This window comes from Acanthochromis polyacanthus, chromosome 4 (genome assembly GCF_021347895.1).
Source record: "Acanthochromis polyacanthus isolate Apoly-LR-REF ecotype Palm Island chromosome 4, KAUST_Apoly_ChrSc, whole genome shotgun sequence".
In the NCBI taxonomy this organism is placed as follows: Eukaryota; Metazoa; Chordata; class Actinopteri; family Pomacentridae; genus Acanthochromis; species Acanthochromis polyacanthus.
In genome coordinates this window covers 38,020,155-38,036,197 of record NC_067116.1, presented here as the reverse complement: position 1 = coordinate 38,036,197, position 16,043 = coordinate 38,020,155, and the positions used below count along the sequence as shown (strand labels likewise).

Here is a 16,043-nt window from a genome sequence, read left to right as displayed (position 1 = left end):
GTCGTCCTGAAATCAGAGCTACTTTTCAAGCCCAGCTTTTCATCACATCATAATGCCGTGAGTGTGATGATCATATGGGATATTTCAGCTGAAGGCGTTAATCCTGTGAATTAAATGATTGTCTCAATGGGAAATTAGCATCTACTTGCTCTTGTCACATTAAAATTGCTATATGGGTATCCTGAAGCTCAGAGTGTTTTGCTAATGAAAACATTTATTACTATCAAAAGCATAACTGTGCATGCCGATAGTCTAAAATTACTATTAATATTATAATACAATTACACACAACTGAGGTTTATATAGGCCCATGCACACACACAGCCGGACTCTATAAATTCACACATGCACAGCAAGTATGACACCACAAAAAGCACAACACAGTGAGGAGGAAGAGCTATTTTCTAGCTAGGTCCAGTGCTAGCACCTGCCCTGCTCTGTGACGCAGTACAAGCCGAGGCCTACCAACCGCAGCACTACACACTCACACACTCTCCACCAGCAGCTACAGCTTTAGCAGCTAGCACAGTACTAGCTTGTTTAAAATTCAACAGGCTCCACTACCGAGTACATCCTATCACTCAGGCAGCTCCTCTTCGACTCTGGATGGAGTGGAGGGGTAAAGAACAGATGCTGTGCAGCCCAAACGGCATTATGGAACAGGCCTGAAAAATCAGCTCTGGATCTCTGGACGACCCGGCTGACCCTGACTTCTCCACCTGGATGCTGCCTCTATCATGTCCAAAAGCTATTTAACATCATGGAAACACACAGAATACCTGTGATTTGTGACATACCAGTGCACCCACTCAGGCATGTTTCACTGCAGGAAAATGCTATCTAGCCGTCGCTTGTTTTCATCCAGTAACAACAAACTGCATCCTCATGAAATGCCTTTGCTTTAAAAATATACCAAAAATATTCAGTATGTGCCACTTCCCTCATGTCCCACAATCCTCTCTGGCAGCACTGTGAGTTGCTTGTGCAGGGGGCCTGCAGGTTCTGTTAATAAGGGCATCAATCAAGCTAAAACCAGGGATAAAACATGATCCCTTTGACAAGCACCAGCTGACTCACAACACTCTCTTCCTCTGCACTTCATAACCTGTGACACTTTGCTTTGATGCCCTGCTGGATCTGCCTTTTGCAGCAAGACACCACATATATGCTTAGAGTTTTAGGATTATTTGCCATCACATCCAAATAGAAGCACAGATTATAGAACTAGAAGCTACTTCTGCAAGGTGAAGCTCCAGCAACCAACTTTTTTCAAGCCAAAATCAAGCAGCATGCATCTGCAGAGGCACAGCAGCTTCCTAACACAAACAAAAGCTGTATAAGTGCACATAAGTACATCAGCTTTGATTATTGAAACAGTCTCCCCACATCACCACACAGACAGGCCAGATGTAAAGGGGATATGGGGGCTACTGGTGGAACACGTGACTCCCAGGAGTCCTCCAATCAGGAGCTTCTACGAGCTACAGATTCATCTCACCTCATCTCTCCTGTTTATCGGCATCCAAGTAACTACACAATGAACAGAAAAGCGCATAAAATAGCAGATTTGCAGAGACTAACAGACAAGTATGTTCCACTAAGAGAAGCACTGCCGAGTCCCTCCTTCCTCCTCCTTATCATCACTCCATGAATGGAGCCTGTCTCCGGTTGCTAACAACTGTCACTCCACGCATCCCTCGTGAAAGAAATCTAGCGCCATGAATCCGTTTTTTCATGTCTAGTGTGGGAGGCTGAGAAGGCGTTTCTCTGTGCACCGGCTCCGTCCAAGGAAGCAGGAGGCGTTTCTCGGCGCGATGCTGCCGCGGGCTTCCCGGTGCTCCGGTACAGGCTGGCAGGCTGCATCCATCCATCCGCTCCGGCAGCTCCGGCTTCTTCTCCCCCCCGCCGCCACCACCTCCATCATCCTCGGTCCGGTTCCGACTCGCTCCGCCGTGACGACTGCAGAATTAGTTTATACATTCGGTTCTCTAGCTTTATGATATTACATAAACTCATACAGCTAGATAACCAAAGAGAAAAACTAACCCACGTCTCTTAAAGGGGCCGCCGCCGCCGGAGCTGCGTGTGTTGTGGTCACATGGAGCCATTGCATTCCGCCTGTATGCGCACGCCTCTCTCCCCTCGCTCTCTCTCTCCCTTTCCTCACCCTGTCCCTCTATCTCTAATCCACACACATAACTACGCATGCACAAAAGCAGGTTATAGTCACCTGTTTTTACGGTTTGCTTTTTACGCATAAGGATCCACTGACAGCTCAAATCTTTACGTCTTTTTATACCAGTCTGCTTTGGCACAGTGGGTTGGAAGTGAGGCAGGACAGGGATGGAGGGCAGAATAAAATAAATATAAATACATGTGTTGTATTCCTCCTAGATGAAACCTTCCTTGTGGCACTCACACTGGTGCACTATTCGTCATCTGTAGGCTACTCCTCTAAAAGAAAACACACATACTGGTGAACTTCCCTCCACTATAGCCTCTGCAGGGTGAAGTCATCCAGCTGCAGGAGGATGATGACACATCCACCTGTCATCCAAGCACACTGGTAACAGCAGGAAAACTAAGGCTCCACAGCCTCACATGTAACGGGAATCTACCGACTAATAACACACAATTTACCGTCCAGATTGAGCTCCTATAACACAACTGAGATAAGAGACAATGTTACTTCCACTCCCAAACAAACCAGCTCATTGTTGTTTTTAAATGCCAGCTCACATCGACCCATTTTCAGAGCACAGAGCAGAGCTTCCGCGATGAGTGAATTAATCCATGAATTGTTTGAAAGCATGACAAACTACCAAAGGCCCCACAATATCCTACAGTAGAGGGGCTTCCAGCTAAATGTCAACAACATGATCTAGCGGAGAAAGTCCTGCCTCAGTGGATGTGATTGGACACTTTGGATTAGTGAGCAGTTGAAGCAGGACAACTAGTCTTTATGATCCTTTAGAATCACCATATCATGCGCATCATGCGTAATTGTGGATTTTAAGGACAACTGTAATAATAACTCTAAATTTTGTTGCAGAAAATAGGTCACATATAATCATCAACAGCAGTGCTGAGAATAAAATACTGCAATTTGACATCTTTCTAAATATGTGTTGGCACAAGTAATTCGGTTAAAAGGCTACTAATGTGCAGCTGACAAGATACAAGCAAGTTGCAGCAAATTAAGGAAGATTATTTTACTACATTGCATTCCTCCGTTAATAATTTGCTCCAAAATGCTGCTAGAAGGGCATTTTTAAATAAAATAGTCTATCTTAGATGACACAAGTCCTAGAATTAAGAATAAACACACAACATACTCACAGATTCAGTCCATTTGAACAGGCCATTTCCATAATCAAACAGTTATGTCGTGCTTCCTTGTATCTTTTTTCTTTTTTAAAAAGAGACAAAAAATATGAAAATCCAACAACCGACATATTCTTTCAGTCTCAGTCCGGGGTCGGAGCTTCTCTCTCCGGCTCCCTCCAGTCGTGCTGCTGCGACCATGTGGGATACCGGCACAGCGCGAAGACAAAAGCCCATTTTACGCACAGCACCACCAACCGTATAAGCGCGAATGTGTATCTTGGAGGAATATACGACGGAATAAAACGTCCATTGCAGGGTGCCGTAAAAAAATATAATACTGCAACAAAACCAGAGGAAGAGGAAGATGAGAGTGGGGAGAATGTGTAGCGGCTATCAGAGTGTCAGATGTGGGGCGCAGGAGGCGGAGGGCCGCTCGGGGGGCCTCGGGGTCACACTGCCAGGGGATACGCGCAGAATTAGGCATGCTGATTGGCACAGACATGGGCGAGCATCAGAGACATGAAGGTGGAGGGTGAAGGAAGGAACAGAATAGGAACAGAATCCATTGCAACGTCTAAAGCTCGTCAAATAGCCACTAAAAAAATATCATATCTATCATCACATGGAAATGATTGTTGGATCCAAAAAAAATCACCGAATCGGAGATCCACCAGTAAAAATGAGGAATAATCACTTCCATCAGTGCACAAACACAGTATTCAAATACAAAAAGCAGCCAGAGCAGCCTTTGTCCCAAATGGAGGCGCAGAGTGCAACAGTGTGTAACTCCTCCAACATCACCTGACTGCTTAGACCTTGAGCAATACATCACACAACTGGCCATGTTTAAGGATTTGTTGACAATGAAGCATCCATCTTTCAGCCACACCCTGTCTGCGTAAATAAGGACACAAAGTTTGTCCCGATGGCAGAAGCACAAAGAAGGGGAACAGGTCACAGGTCGCAGGATTACTAAGACATACTGTACACTGCTTTTTAAGTTATCAGTATCATACTCGATTTCAGTGCCCAACTCTGTTCTATCATTTGCCATTTTTATCGTTATTTTCTGTACTGGCTATAAAGAGTACTTCAGAACTCTACAGCTAGGTTTTAATTAGGGGAAAGTTTAATTCATAAAATGCAGACTACACAGCAACACTGTATATTAAACATAACGTGGAATACATTAACCAGCAACCTTTCCTGTTATCTCAGTGGAAACCTATAATGTGCACACGTTTAACACAGAGCGTCATTGTATTTACAGTGTGCTTACATTTGATTCAAAATTACATTCCAAATGAGGAGACTCCCTGTTTATGTATTTCCAGTGTGTGTGTGTGTGTGTGTGTCCTGAAATATCTGTATTTTTATTTGAATTTTAATGAGCTCTGCCAGTGTTCTGCAGGTGTGTTTGCTTCACTTTTCGCTATGAAGAAAATTCTGAAGATTTCAGAAGGTTTTTTGAAAATAAATTTCGAGAAATGTATCTGTAAGGTTGCTCAAGCCAAGTATATGTATTTTGTAATAATAATAAAATAATTAAAAGCACATCAAAGAACTGAAAATAACCTTGGACACAGCATTATTTTGAAGATGTTTTTAAATTTCCCACATTGTCTTATTGTCTAAACTTCCATTAAATACCTCAGCTACAGTAAAGAATCATTTTTATTAATTATTTCTATAAAACACTGACTTGTCAAAGAACATATATATTTTTTAAAAATCTATTTGTAAAAATGTAAATTAAATAGAAGGGCATTGGTTATCTCGCTTTAACTCACTGTATGTTAACTGTAAGTGTGTGTGAGACAGTGTGTCATTTTTATTTTATTTGTATGTTTTTTTTCCTCTGTCTCTGTTAGAAATTGTTCTCATTGTACATTAACACTGATTGACTCTCAGCTCTGCCTTTCATCAGCCTCACGTTCACTCTGAGGACCCGCCCCCTAAACTGCATCACGTCCTGTCACGCACAAAGTACAGTAAAAGGTGTTCACATGTCACCAGCTCCATTCTATTCTATTCCATTCCATTCTATTGCACCAATGTATTCTCTTCTTCCTCCTTCAACTCGATGCTATAAGTCTTAAATAAATAGTTGTGTAATCAAACGTTAGCCACCAGTTTCCTGTCATATTGTTTAGTTTATGCAATTTCCTGATCTCACACCGGATTCACGGTTTGTGCGTTAATTGACACCAACAAGGAAAAAATATATATTGGAGGATTCGTTCTTTCTGTTTTCTTTCTGTCTTAGCAAAATGTAAAAGTTGCACAAGTATACAATAAAAATATGCTCTGAAATTAATTAGAAAGAGTTTAGATGTATTTAAGAAAACTGAAGTGATTCAACTTCAGCACTAAAAAAAAGAGGCGAAAAAGCAAAGTCTCTGTCCTTGGTGCTGAAACGAAGGGACTTTATTTCCTGCGACGTTTTATAAATGAAAAAAGTAAAACGCTGCATAATAATGTGTGCTTGTTCACGCAAATCCACACTCACTGAGCTGTTTTTAATTTAAAGAAATATGTTTACAAATTAAAAACCGAGCAAACAAATACACGTAGAGGGAAGAATTTTCATATTCTAATGGAGGAGTTTGACAACTTGACAGCTTTCACTTTCACAAGAAAATTAAATAAATGACACAGTAATAGTAAGAGTGTGAATACTGATAGTAATCTGCAATAGATTCAAAGAAGCAAAGGCAGCTATGATGTTTATTTTTCTTTTTGCTCTGACCTGCACATAGAGCAGAAAAATTGCAACGAATTAACTCAAACATATGCTTTAATGTCAAAAAATTCCATCCGAAATTTATTTAAGAATATAATATTTATTAAATTGAGACTAGATATTATATTTAGCGAAACTGTGTGCACTAAAGTTTATTTATTTTTACGTAATTCTGGAAAATTTGCTTATTGTATTAGAATGAATAAAGCGCCAGTGTTTTATGTTTGGTTTTACATAATAAGGGAAATTGTGTGTTTTAAGTAGTAATTAATAAAGGAGATAAGACACTGTAGTTCAGTGATAGCAGCACAATTTACATTAGGCCTACACCTGTTGCACGGTGAAAGAAAGAAAGACAGAAAGAAAGAGAAAGAAAGAAAGAAAGATACATTTATCACTTTTTAAAATGGTCTCTAGTTGTGATATTTTTGCTTATCAATATAAATTAAAGCCTTACATTCACATTTCTGCAAGTTATTATATATAACACAATAAATTAGATAGCTTAAAATTTGCAAAAAAAATAAAATCACACAGCTAATTCTTTGGAGGAGAAAAAAAATCTTCTATTTCCTAAAATCTAAACCCTGTAAATTCCTCACTGTGTAGTCTCCCTCTTATGAACTGTTTTTTTTTTTTTGCAAAAACAAACTTTAGATTTTCAGAAAAACGAACTAAAATGACTTTCTATGTTTGCAAGAATTTGGGAGCGCTGCCTATTGTAGTCAGCTGCAATGGCCCTGATTAATTAATTTCACACTGTTGCCCTAGAGAAGATTTTCCCACAAACAAGTGACCAAGAAAAAAAGAAGAGAAAGAGGGAGCGAGAGAAAGGGGTACGGAAAAAAAATCGCCCAAAGAAAGAAAGAAAAAAAGTCAACATCAAGTTCAACAACGTGCTGGTGCTCATTAGCATCACAATGCTGTCTGGGAGCACACAAGTCTTCTTAACAAGAGGCTCTGGCGTCAAGTCCCTCCACCTCCCGGCCGAGGGGACATTTTCCCAGGCTCTGCTAACAATCACACAACTGTTTGCTTTATAAACGCCAGCTCTGGGGCCACTCAGCTCGCCTCATCACCGCTCAATGGATGCTCCCGCTAATATGAGATGGAACAGCCGGGCTGCCACTCACCGGCTCTGGCTTCTCCATAACGCACACTGCAATTTGCTGTTTCATATGTGCCACTACGCAAACTATATTTATTATTACACCCATATTTTGGCTCATTTTACGCACTGAATTCGTGATTTTACGCACCCAATTTGCTGATTTTTATTGTTAATATTGAATAAAATGTGCCACTCAAGCATCCACATCCCTCAAGGTTAAAAGCAGCTGACCCTAAATGCATTATATACGTTAAAACACATACTTACAAGCCACAAACTTTGCGTAAATCCCGCATCTCCGGTTCAAGTCCTTTCAGTACCCAAAAAAAGACAAGTTTCTACCAGTCATCTCTCAAGTGTGACCAAACAGAGCCCAAAGTCCAGTGAGAAAAATTGAGATTGAACCCGCACACTGCGTTGATCCAACCCGTTAAAAAGTGTGTTAATTTGCGGGTGGTAAATTACGCACACACACACAGCGTGTTACTTTTGCCAAGGCCGAGGCGATTCTGCTGCCAGCATCCTCCTGCTGCTGCTGCTCCTCCCGCTTCCCCAACATCTCCTCATGCGTCTCGGATGACAGTATGCGCGGAGCTGCTGCGTCGCCGGTCCCCTCCTCTCTCTCTCTCTCTCTCTCTCGCTCTCTCTCTCTCACCCCCTCTCTCTCTCTCTCACCCTCACGCTCACATACCGGCTGCTACTCACGACGTGTACAGAAACCCAAACATTCTTCATTGACCATTGTGAACTCCATTGTTCTGCTTGAATGCCGGGCTCCTTCTTTCTCTTTCTCCCTCTCTTTAGTTGCATCCAGCATTTGATAGACGTGTTGAGCCACGTCCAGGCTGCGTGGTGGGAGAGCGCAGAAAGGGGTGGAGGAAGGAACCAGAGAGGACCGTTGGGAGACAGATGCAGCAGAACCCCCAAAAAACTTGGCTTTACCGGGAAGACAAATGCCTCAAAAAGCACAACACAGGAGGCAAGCCGAGGGCGCTTCCTTGCTTGGCAGAAGGTTTTATGTGGCATAAAGAAGATGCCTACACTCTCTCTCCCCCTTTCTCAGTCCATCCTTCCCCCCTTCCGTCTCCTCACAGTCCGCTGCACAGACAAAGTCCAGATGGCACTGGACAGAAAATCAGTTTTTGGGGCAGTGAAGCCGCCTCGACTGAGCAGTGATCTCTCCACACCTGCACCCTGTTCGACTGAGGCACCTGTGTCAACGTCTTGCGGAAAGACCGAGCAAAGATCGATTCGTGAAGCGGCAGTAACGGCTGCGCATTTACACATTGTAGGTTCCATGCGTTCACGGGGCGGCTGCAGGTCAAATGCGTAAAAAGGGAACCGATTTGCAAGAAGATGGGAGCGATAAAAGCGGAGCACGCAGCAGCAACATGCGGTGATGTTGCCGCAGCCTCAGCAGGAGAAGCTGATCGCTTCCCCGGAGCTCCAGTGGGTCACGTTGCTTTACGTGGCGCGACGTCTCCTTCCCTCTCCGTGCGTAACGGAGCGCACGGTGGATACGCGTGTGCCAAATGTCAAATGACCTCAGAGTTGGACAAAAAAGGGTACTGAATTCACTCCGCAAAAACACAAAACCAGACTGCAGGTGCGTTTATTTACCTGCAGAGGAGCGTCAACGCTGAGTGGTACAAAACCAGCTCCCTGTAATAAACGTGACTGCGTGCGTGCTGACGTCAGGCGCCACGGTAGATTATTCCGAATGTGTTACCCGACACGCCTGTGTGAGAAGTCCACGGTTTACACGAGGATGCTCACAAGACTGATTTGTGCTTTGGCGCTGTTTAAGGATTGCGTTGATTTATGCGCACCTTCAGCTTTTGGAATTATTTTAGAGACAAAATTTGACATTTCCTGTGTTTTAAAAGCAGTTTTGATACCTGAATAAAATGACATTTTTGTGTATGTGTCTGTGCATCCAGATTCCAAATGGTTAAAAAAAAGTTAGAATTGAGTGAACATTGCATTGGTTAATTTATTTATTTATTTATTTTTAAAAAAGGTAAATTGAACAGTCTGTTACTTGGAAGCTCAAAATCTGATTAGTGGAAAATTTCATTGTTAAAAAAAACATGAATTTAACAAATCAGATTCAATAGGTTGAAGCTTCAGGACAATCCAAGAAAGTTTTATCATAAAAATTAATATTATTATTGTTAGTAGTAGAGGTATGAGGAGCAGTAATGGTATTATTTATTATAGAGAAGAACGCAATCTTGCATGGGAATAAATCTGAAGAGTTTTCCCCCCTATTTACAGATTTCAAGATGCAAAAAAAGCAGAGTTAACACAGATCAACCTAGAAAATAAAAGCAAAGAATAAAGAGTATTGCATCTCTTTAGATCTATATTTATATTTTATCTCCTGAGCCACAGTTGTGTCCACTGACCTCAAGATTTAAACGACCAATCTGGTGCTTCTTAGTTGAGCTCCGAAAAAATTAAAGTCTTCTCTCCACGCATATCCATATCTACTCCAAACTGTCTAATCTCATCACTGCGGGCCTTCAGCAGGCCTGCACGTCCAGACAACTTTGCGAAGTTGCTAAGACCACTGGAGCTAAACAGCGACACCTATCGGCAGTGAAGCAGCACTGCAGCTCGGGCCTGCACGTCTCTGGCCTAAATCCACATCACACTGCAAACTGCATAAAACGGCACATAACCTCCTGACAGTATAGTAATGGAAATACAAGCTCTAAGTCGATGCAGCAGAATGTATTAAAACTGTGCACAGCCGCAGATAAAGCCAGCAAAGCATCTGATGGAGGAACTGACGGGAATGATGCTTTCTGGATGTGTTCAAACTGAAAGAAATGTTCATGAAATTGGAGCATTTTTGGAGACTATGAGTCGTTGTAATGGACATTAACTAAAATTAAAATTCTAAGGAATCAAAATACTAATTGGCTGATGTTTTTGCATTAAATTATAACCCCGTTAGGGCTGCATTCTCATGACGCAGAATAGAGGGCATTTAATTAGCTCCATTCTGGTCAGCTGTGGCGAAATAATATTATTGCGCGTAAAATACGATTCGTAAAATACCTGCTGATATACAGACTATGCACTGAAATACGAGAGTAAAATAGTGTGATTTCTTTTAGCAGCATTGCCTTAATTCATCAGATTTTTAAAGATGCATAAACCAAGCTGGAAAAGCCCATCTAAAATATGCCGAATTATCATTGTGTTTTATAGAACTAACGAAGCAGCTGTTGGGTATTTTATCTGCTTGTATTTGTGTGTTTCATATCTGCAGCGACCAGTTTTGTGACAGAAATACAGGACGAGACCCTGCATAGATTCCTTAGAGGTCCCCAAACTGCATCAATATTAATGTTCTAAACTTAAATCATGTTAAGATTACTTTTACGTTATTAAAATCACATGGTCATATTTGATTTTGAGTTATCAACAAAATCTGCTTTCATCTGTAAATGTGCGGTCTAATCTGAGTGTAATTTCGCATTTATTTAGCCTTAAAATACGTAATTTAACACCTCTGGATCATGGATAAATGAAGTAACATTTTTACCACGTGAATCTAGCAATAAAAAGAATTGGATTAATTTGAATTAGTAGAAACAGAAAAATTAAACTCCTCCGAAAATTGCTGGGTACAGTAATGTGGTAAAAATGCTCCATTTTGAAGCAAATGCAATGGAAATCAGAAATAAAAGAGTGATTTCGTCTTTAAGGACAGTGAAATGTGTAGTTCAAGCTAATACACATATTTAAATAAGAGATAACATATTCTCAGTTACTCAATTAAAAGGGCACAATTTGTAAGTTAAGAAATTGTGTTTGTCTGCAAAGTTCCTGTTTATTTATATATATATATATATATATATATGGGAAAAAAATCTGTTTGCACAAATTAAATCTGTAAAGACTTCACAAGATGCAAAATTTATTTACTGAATAAATAAAATAATAAATGATCTAATAATAATTGATTCTAATTCTAAGTAATGTTTGGTGCATATAGTGTCACTTCGAAAATTGTCCATTTTTATTACTTTTAGATAAAAAAAATATTTTTTTCTCACAAGAATCTTATATTTCTGACATACAGGTTGTAAAATGTTACCAGAATATATATATATATATATATATATATATATATATATATATATATATATATTTTGTCTCACTTATAATTATTTTCTGAGGTGATAATAAATATTACAAATGAATACAAAAATATTCAATTTTCCTAACTGCATCCACTTTCCCTCATTAGTTTCTGTCAGATTTGTGAGGCTGTTCTGTCATCATGCATGGCCACTCTGGGGTTCAATTGTTAATAACTGACCAATTCAAGTGGCCACTTCTGGGAATTGTAATGGCCGCTCTTCAAAGAGGCCTGACCTGACACGAGGACATGAAGGTGTCAGAGGTCACACATGAAGACCAACAGGGAGCCAATGTTTGTCCTTTGCTCTGTCAAGCCCCCAAATTAGCACCTAAGTGCTGCAGTTAATTGTAATAAGTTGTTTTGTGTGTGTGAGAGATAGTGGAGCGCTGTGGTGCTCTCAGGCCCCATTATGAACCATTTAAAATAGTCATATTTAAATAAATACATAGCACAAAACGAGATATATTGGGGAGCCATTTCACAAATTGGAATTATTCAGATAAATATGATTGTTGCAAAAATAATTGTGGTTCATGCTCACCTTGACTCAAATGCAAAGAAATTTTAGGAAAATACAATATTTGAGTACTGCACTAATGCAACTCTCATCTGAAAAGACTTTTTTTTGTAACATTATACATCTGTTGATATATTTAAAAGAAAATAAAATTGGTTTTCTTAATCAAATGCTGCTTCAGCACCAAAATGATGGTTATAGGAGGCTAAAAAGTATTCATCATGCTTGAAGATTTATATCAAACATCACAATAAAGGCTTTGTTCTAAATTAATAGTAATTTTGCACCTGCAAGAGAGAACTGAATATTCAGCTTGGCAGCAAGAGTGTGAGTGGCAGTAATAGCTTCCTGCATTAAGAAATATGACATGACCACACACACAACCAAGTGTGCTGCACATGCATTCAGCAGAAATCATCAGTGGAGTTACAGCAGGTAAGATGTCAAACCAGACAGCTCCAATAAAGATGCTGGAAGCAGTGCAGCAAATTTCAAACATCTACAGGTGGAGGCAAGGGAAAAACAACTGCAAACCAACAAGTCTCCCTTCCATGAACAGAGGAAGCAATAGCAAAAAATTTAATTGTTTTCAACTAGACACGATTTCAATGTAATGTCACAAAATATTATTTAAACTCTACAAGAGCTCCAAAAACTCACATTTCAGCAGCTGCTTCTGGTCCTCAGCCTGTGGAGGAGGAGGAGATGTTGGTCCATTCCCCGCCATGTGCAAACAGAGTGATGGTCTTCCTGCTTTCCTGGTTTAATTGGGAACAGGCTGAAGTTTATGCTAATGAGCGCTGACATCAGTACTGGCAGCCTCCGCTCCATAAAAGCGGGGAGCAAAGGGCCAAAGTCGCGCCTCTTTTCCCAGGCAGCTCCCGTCGGTCAAGTTCAAGCGCAGCGCCGGAGCCATTCAGAACATGTGAATGAAGAGAAGAGTGGGGGAGGAAGAGGCCTTCAGATTCATTTGAAAACGTGGAATCTGCTGGAATGCGCTGAGCAGACGATCAATTCGAATATATCAGATTTAGTGAGCTCACGTTATTAATGATGCGGTTTTATTGCAATTTAGCCAAATGAAGAAAAGTGCGCACATTTTCACAAGCATCTGAGGTTCACCATCTAAAAAGCAAGCAACAATACTTCAAATACATTGTCGAGGTAGAGGCCTTCTTAGATGGACAGGTTTCCTTTTCTACTTGCAGGGTTGACAAAACAGTTAAATTATTCTATTTTCATGACTCAAAAAGGCGAGGTAAAAATCAAACGTATCTGCTTTATTAAATCAAGAAGACAGAAGTGCAGATCTGATTAAAACGGGGGAGCCCGTATTTTAAAAGAAGCTATGGCTAATAATAAATACATGTAGTGTCATTTAACATATTTGTTCTTGTTGCACACATAAGTGAAAGAAAATAATGTAAAATACAGTCTGATGGGCCAAAATGCGCTTGCGTATCCCTCGTGCGCCCTCGTAGCCATCTGTGCCAGTGGATGATCCGCGGAATCATCTATGCCACCAGAAACACAAGCGCCCAGTGAAAGAGAATCAGCGCTGTGCATTTGCGTAATTACAGTCCAAGTGTGTAATCAGTCATGTCTCCCAAATCCAGAAACTGTGTGAGGACGAACCAGAGGAGCAGCTTAACGCACATGGACCTAATCTGGAAAACAGACCAGCACATACAGTCAGTGGATACAGTACATATATGAGGCCACATGCATGGTACAGATACAATAGGTGTGCAGCTTGTGCATAATAAACCAATTTATGGGAGAAATGCACTTCTATTGTGGTACACAGAGGAAAGATACATCTGTAGATTTGACATCTTGTGCAAATATTTATGACTTCAAAGCAAAAAAAAAACCAAACAAACACGGCAGACATTCAGACATGCAACAACCATAAATAACGCCTAAATTCTATTTAGCAGCTTCCTTTGTTAGGGTCTTGTGCAGGCAGTTGCATTGAAGAACAAATTGTTAATTTTAATAGCAAAAAATGTGTTTTTTCCCCAATTTGGAAAAAAAGACCAACATGAAACCAAGGTTTACTTGAAGCCATAAATTTGGGTTTAAGTGATGCAAAAATGTCAGTTGTGCCTTTTTTTTTTTCTTTTTTTTTAACAGTAGAAACCTTAAGCTGCTACAGTATGTCAAATTCTTATTGTCAATGGAATGTAACCAGCAAGACTTCCAACATGATGAACACATGCAATTTGGTTGCTGAGAAGCAAAAACAGAAGCATCTGACTGTATCTCGTTTGTGTACAGCACAGGAGGATCCCTTTATGCATTGCCTTCGTAGACTCCTGTGTTCTTTCCTGCAACCCTCCATAATACACGAGTCTGGTAATTAACAGTCATGAGTCCCGCTCCTCTTTTAAATAAATCCCTGTGACAAAGCAGATCTGGCCCTCCATAGCTGGTTCCCACAGCTTCAACCCTCCACCCAACACACTGCAGAGGAGGCAGCAGTTAGGGGAGAGACAAAAAGGGGAAAAGAGCGGGGAAAATGAAGGGAGACGAGAAGAGAGGGGGGATAAAAACAAGAGGGGAGTTTCTTTTGACGGGGCACCATTGCAATATTTGCATATATTCAAATCAGCCGATGAATGGCATGCATGAGAGCGAACAAAGACGAGCCAATGGGAGGCCTGTGTCCCTGCTGTGGGCTCAGAAGCAGCCGCCGGTATCCCAGCAGCACCCTGGGCGAAACACAAGGAAGTGGTGTGGGAACCAAGAGGCCCCCTGAGCTGTGCAAAAGGGAGGCGAGCCACTTGTAGCCCGTAGTGAATTAGCATTTTATTTGTGTCCATTTTCCTCAGTAATTTCTGCCCCGGCACTTCAGCCACAGATGGCTAACATGGCAGAGGGATTAGCATTTGTGTCAGAGATGATAATGATGGAAGTGTTTTTCCAGACCCAGACAGAGACGTTCCTTCTCCCGGTGCTGACTGACGTTTAATGTGGGAGATGATGGGCAAATGTACAGAATACTTCAGTCATTTCTGCATCTGTTTGCAATCAAAGGAAAATGCTTGCGTTGGAAAAGCACACGAGAGGATAAAGCTATAGCAGATAGCCACATGCAAAAAGGTTATAAATTACAAGAGAGGGAAAGGAGCAAGAGACAGAGAATCAGACATTTCTTAAAACGCTGACATGCAAAACTCAAATTCTAATTACAACCTGACTGCTCCATTTCCTCACAATCCCACAAACTAATTGCCTCAAGGTGCAGTCTGGAGTTGCATCAACGCCTCCCAAAGATTAAACGCAGAGTTTGATATCAAGCCGAACAGCTAATTTCACGTGATTTATGTTTACAGATGCTTCGCCCATCGGAGATACCTCTGCTGCTTCGTCGCACAAAGGCTCCATTTGATCAGATTTGCAGCCCCTTATTGAAATGTCACGCTCTCGCGCGCAAATTCACGGGGCAAAGGATCAGACACATCTTCAGCAGAAGGGGTGCCACCAATTAGCAGAAAGCGGGGAATTCAATCAACTTCACGAGACCACCCAAATAACACGGACACACATGCTAAACACATATCTGAATGCCGTGAATGGTTTGCGGTGAGAGATCTTTAGAAGCTGCTTGAAACACTTTGCACTGTTGGGGGGCACGAGGCCTCTGCTTTTACAGAGGATGAGCTGATATTATAATGCACATGCAGGCTGCTGAGTGTGTGTGGACAATCACCGGCGCCCTGAGTGACCAAGCGTAGCACAAATGAAGGATGCACGGATGCACTCGGAGTTCTGTCCTCACGCTGCATCATTCCCCAGACACCTCATGGCTTCGCTGTGATCTGAGGCACAAAGATCATGTTAATACATTAACAAATTACAAAGATTTGTCAGCCAGTGTGAAGATAACCAAGTGTTTCTTATTTTTATCTGTCAAAATGGAAAAATAATGCGTTAATACACGATTACATCAAAATGTGTGCACTCGGTTTTTTTGGACCCGTCCCTGGTGTTCAGTGTTTTAATGTCAAAGCAGAGAGTAAGAGAAGCATATCTGAGACTTTAAGCTTCACAATTTGCATAATGTTTGTTTTCTTCCAATGAAATGTTAAGATACATGATGGTGGAAGCATGAAAGCAGGAGATTATCATTAGTGGGATCACGCAGAGGCATTCGGGGGTACCGAGGAAGAACAAGGAACTA

General features: G+C 41.1%; 1 long non-coding RNA gene across 2 annotated transcripts in view; it reads right to left on the bottom strand.

The window, feature by feature from the left end:
- LOC110949696 (uncharacterized) overlaps positions 1-7,862 on the bottom strand; it is a 38,350-nt gene extending 30,488 nt beyond the window's left edge. Inside the window, exon 1 of one of the 2 annotated variants that reach the window (XR_002595597.2) lies at positions 7,449-7,862. This is a non-coding gene — a long non-coding RNA (uncharacterized LOC110949696). The remainder of the gene's footprint in view (positions 1-7,448) is intronic. The other variant, XR_002595596.2, reaches the window with a different exon arrangement.
- Positions 7,863-16,043: the final 8,181 nt, after the last annotated feature.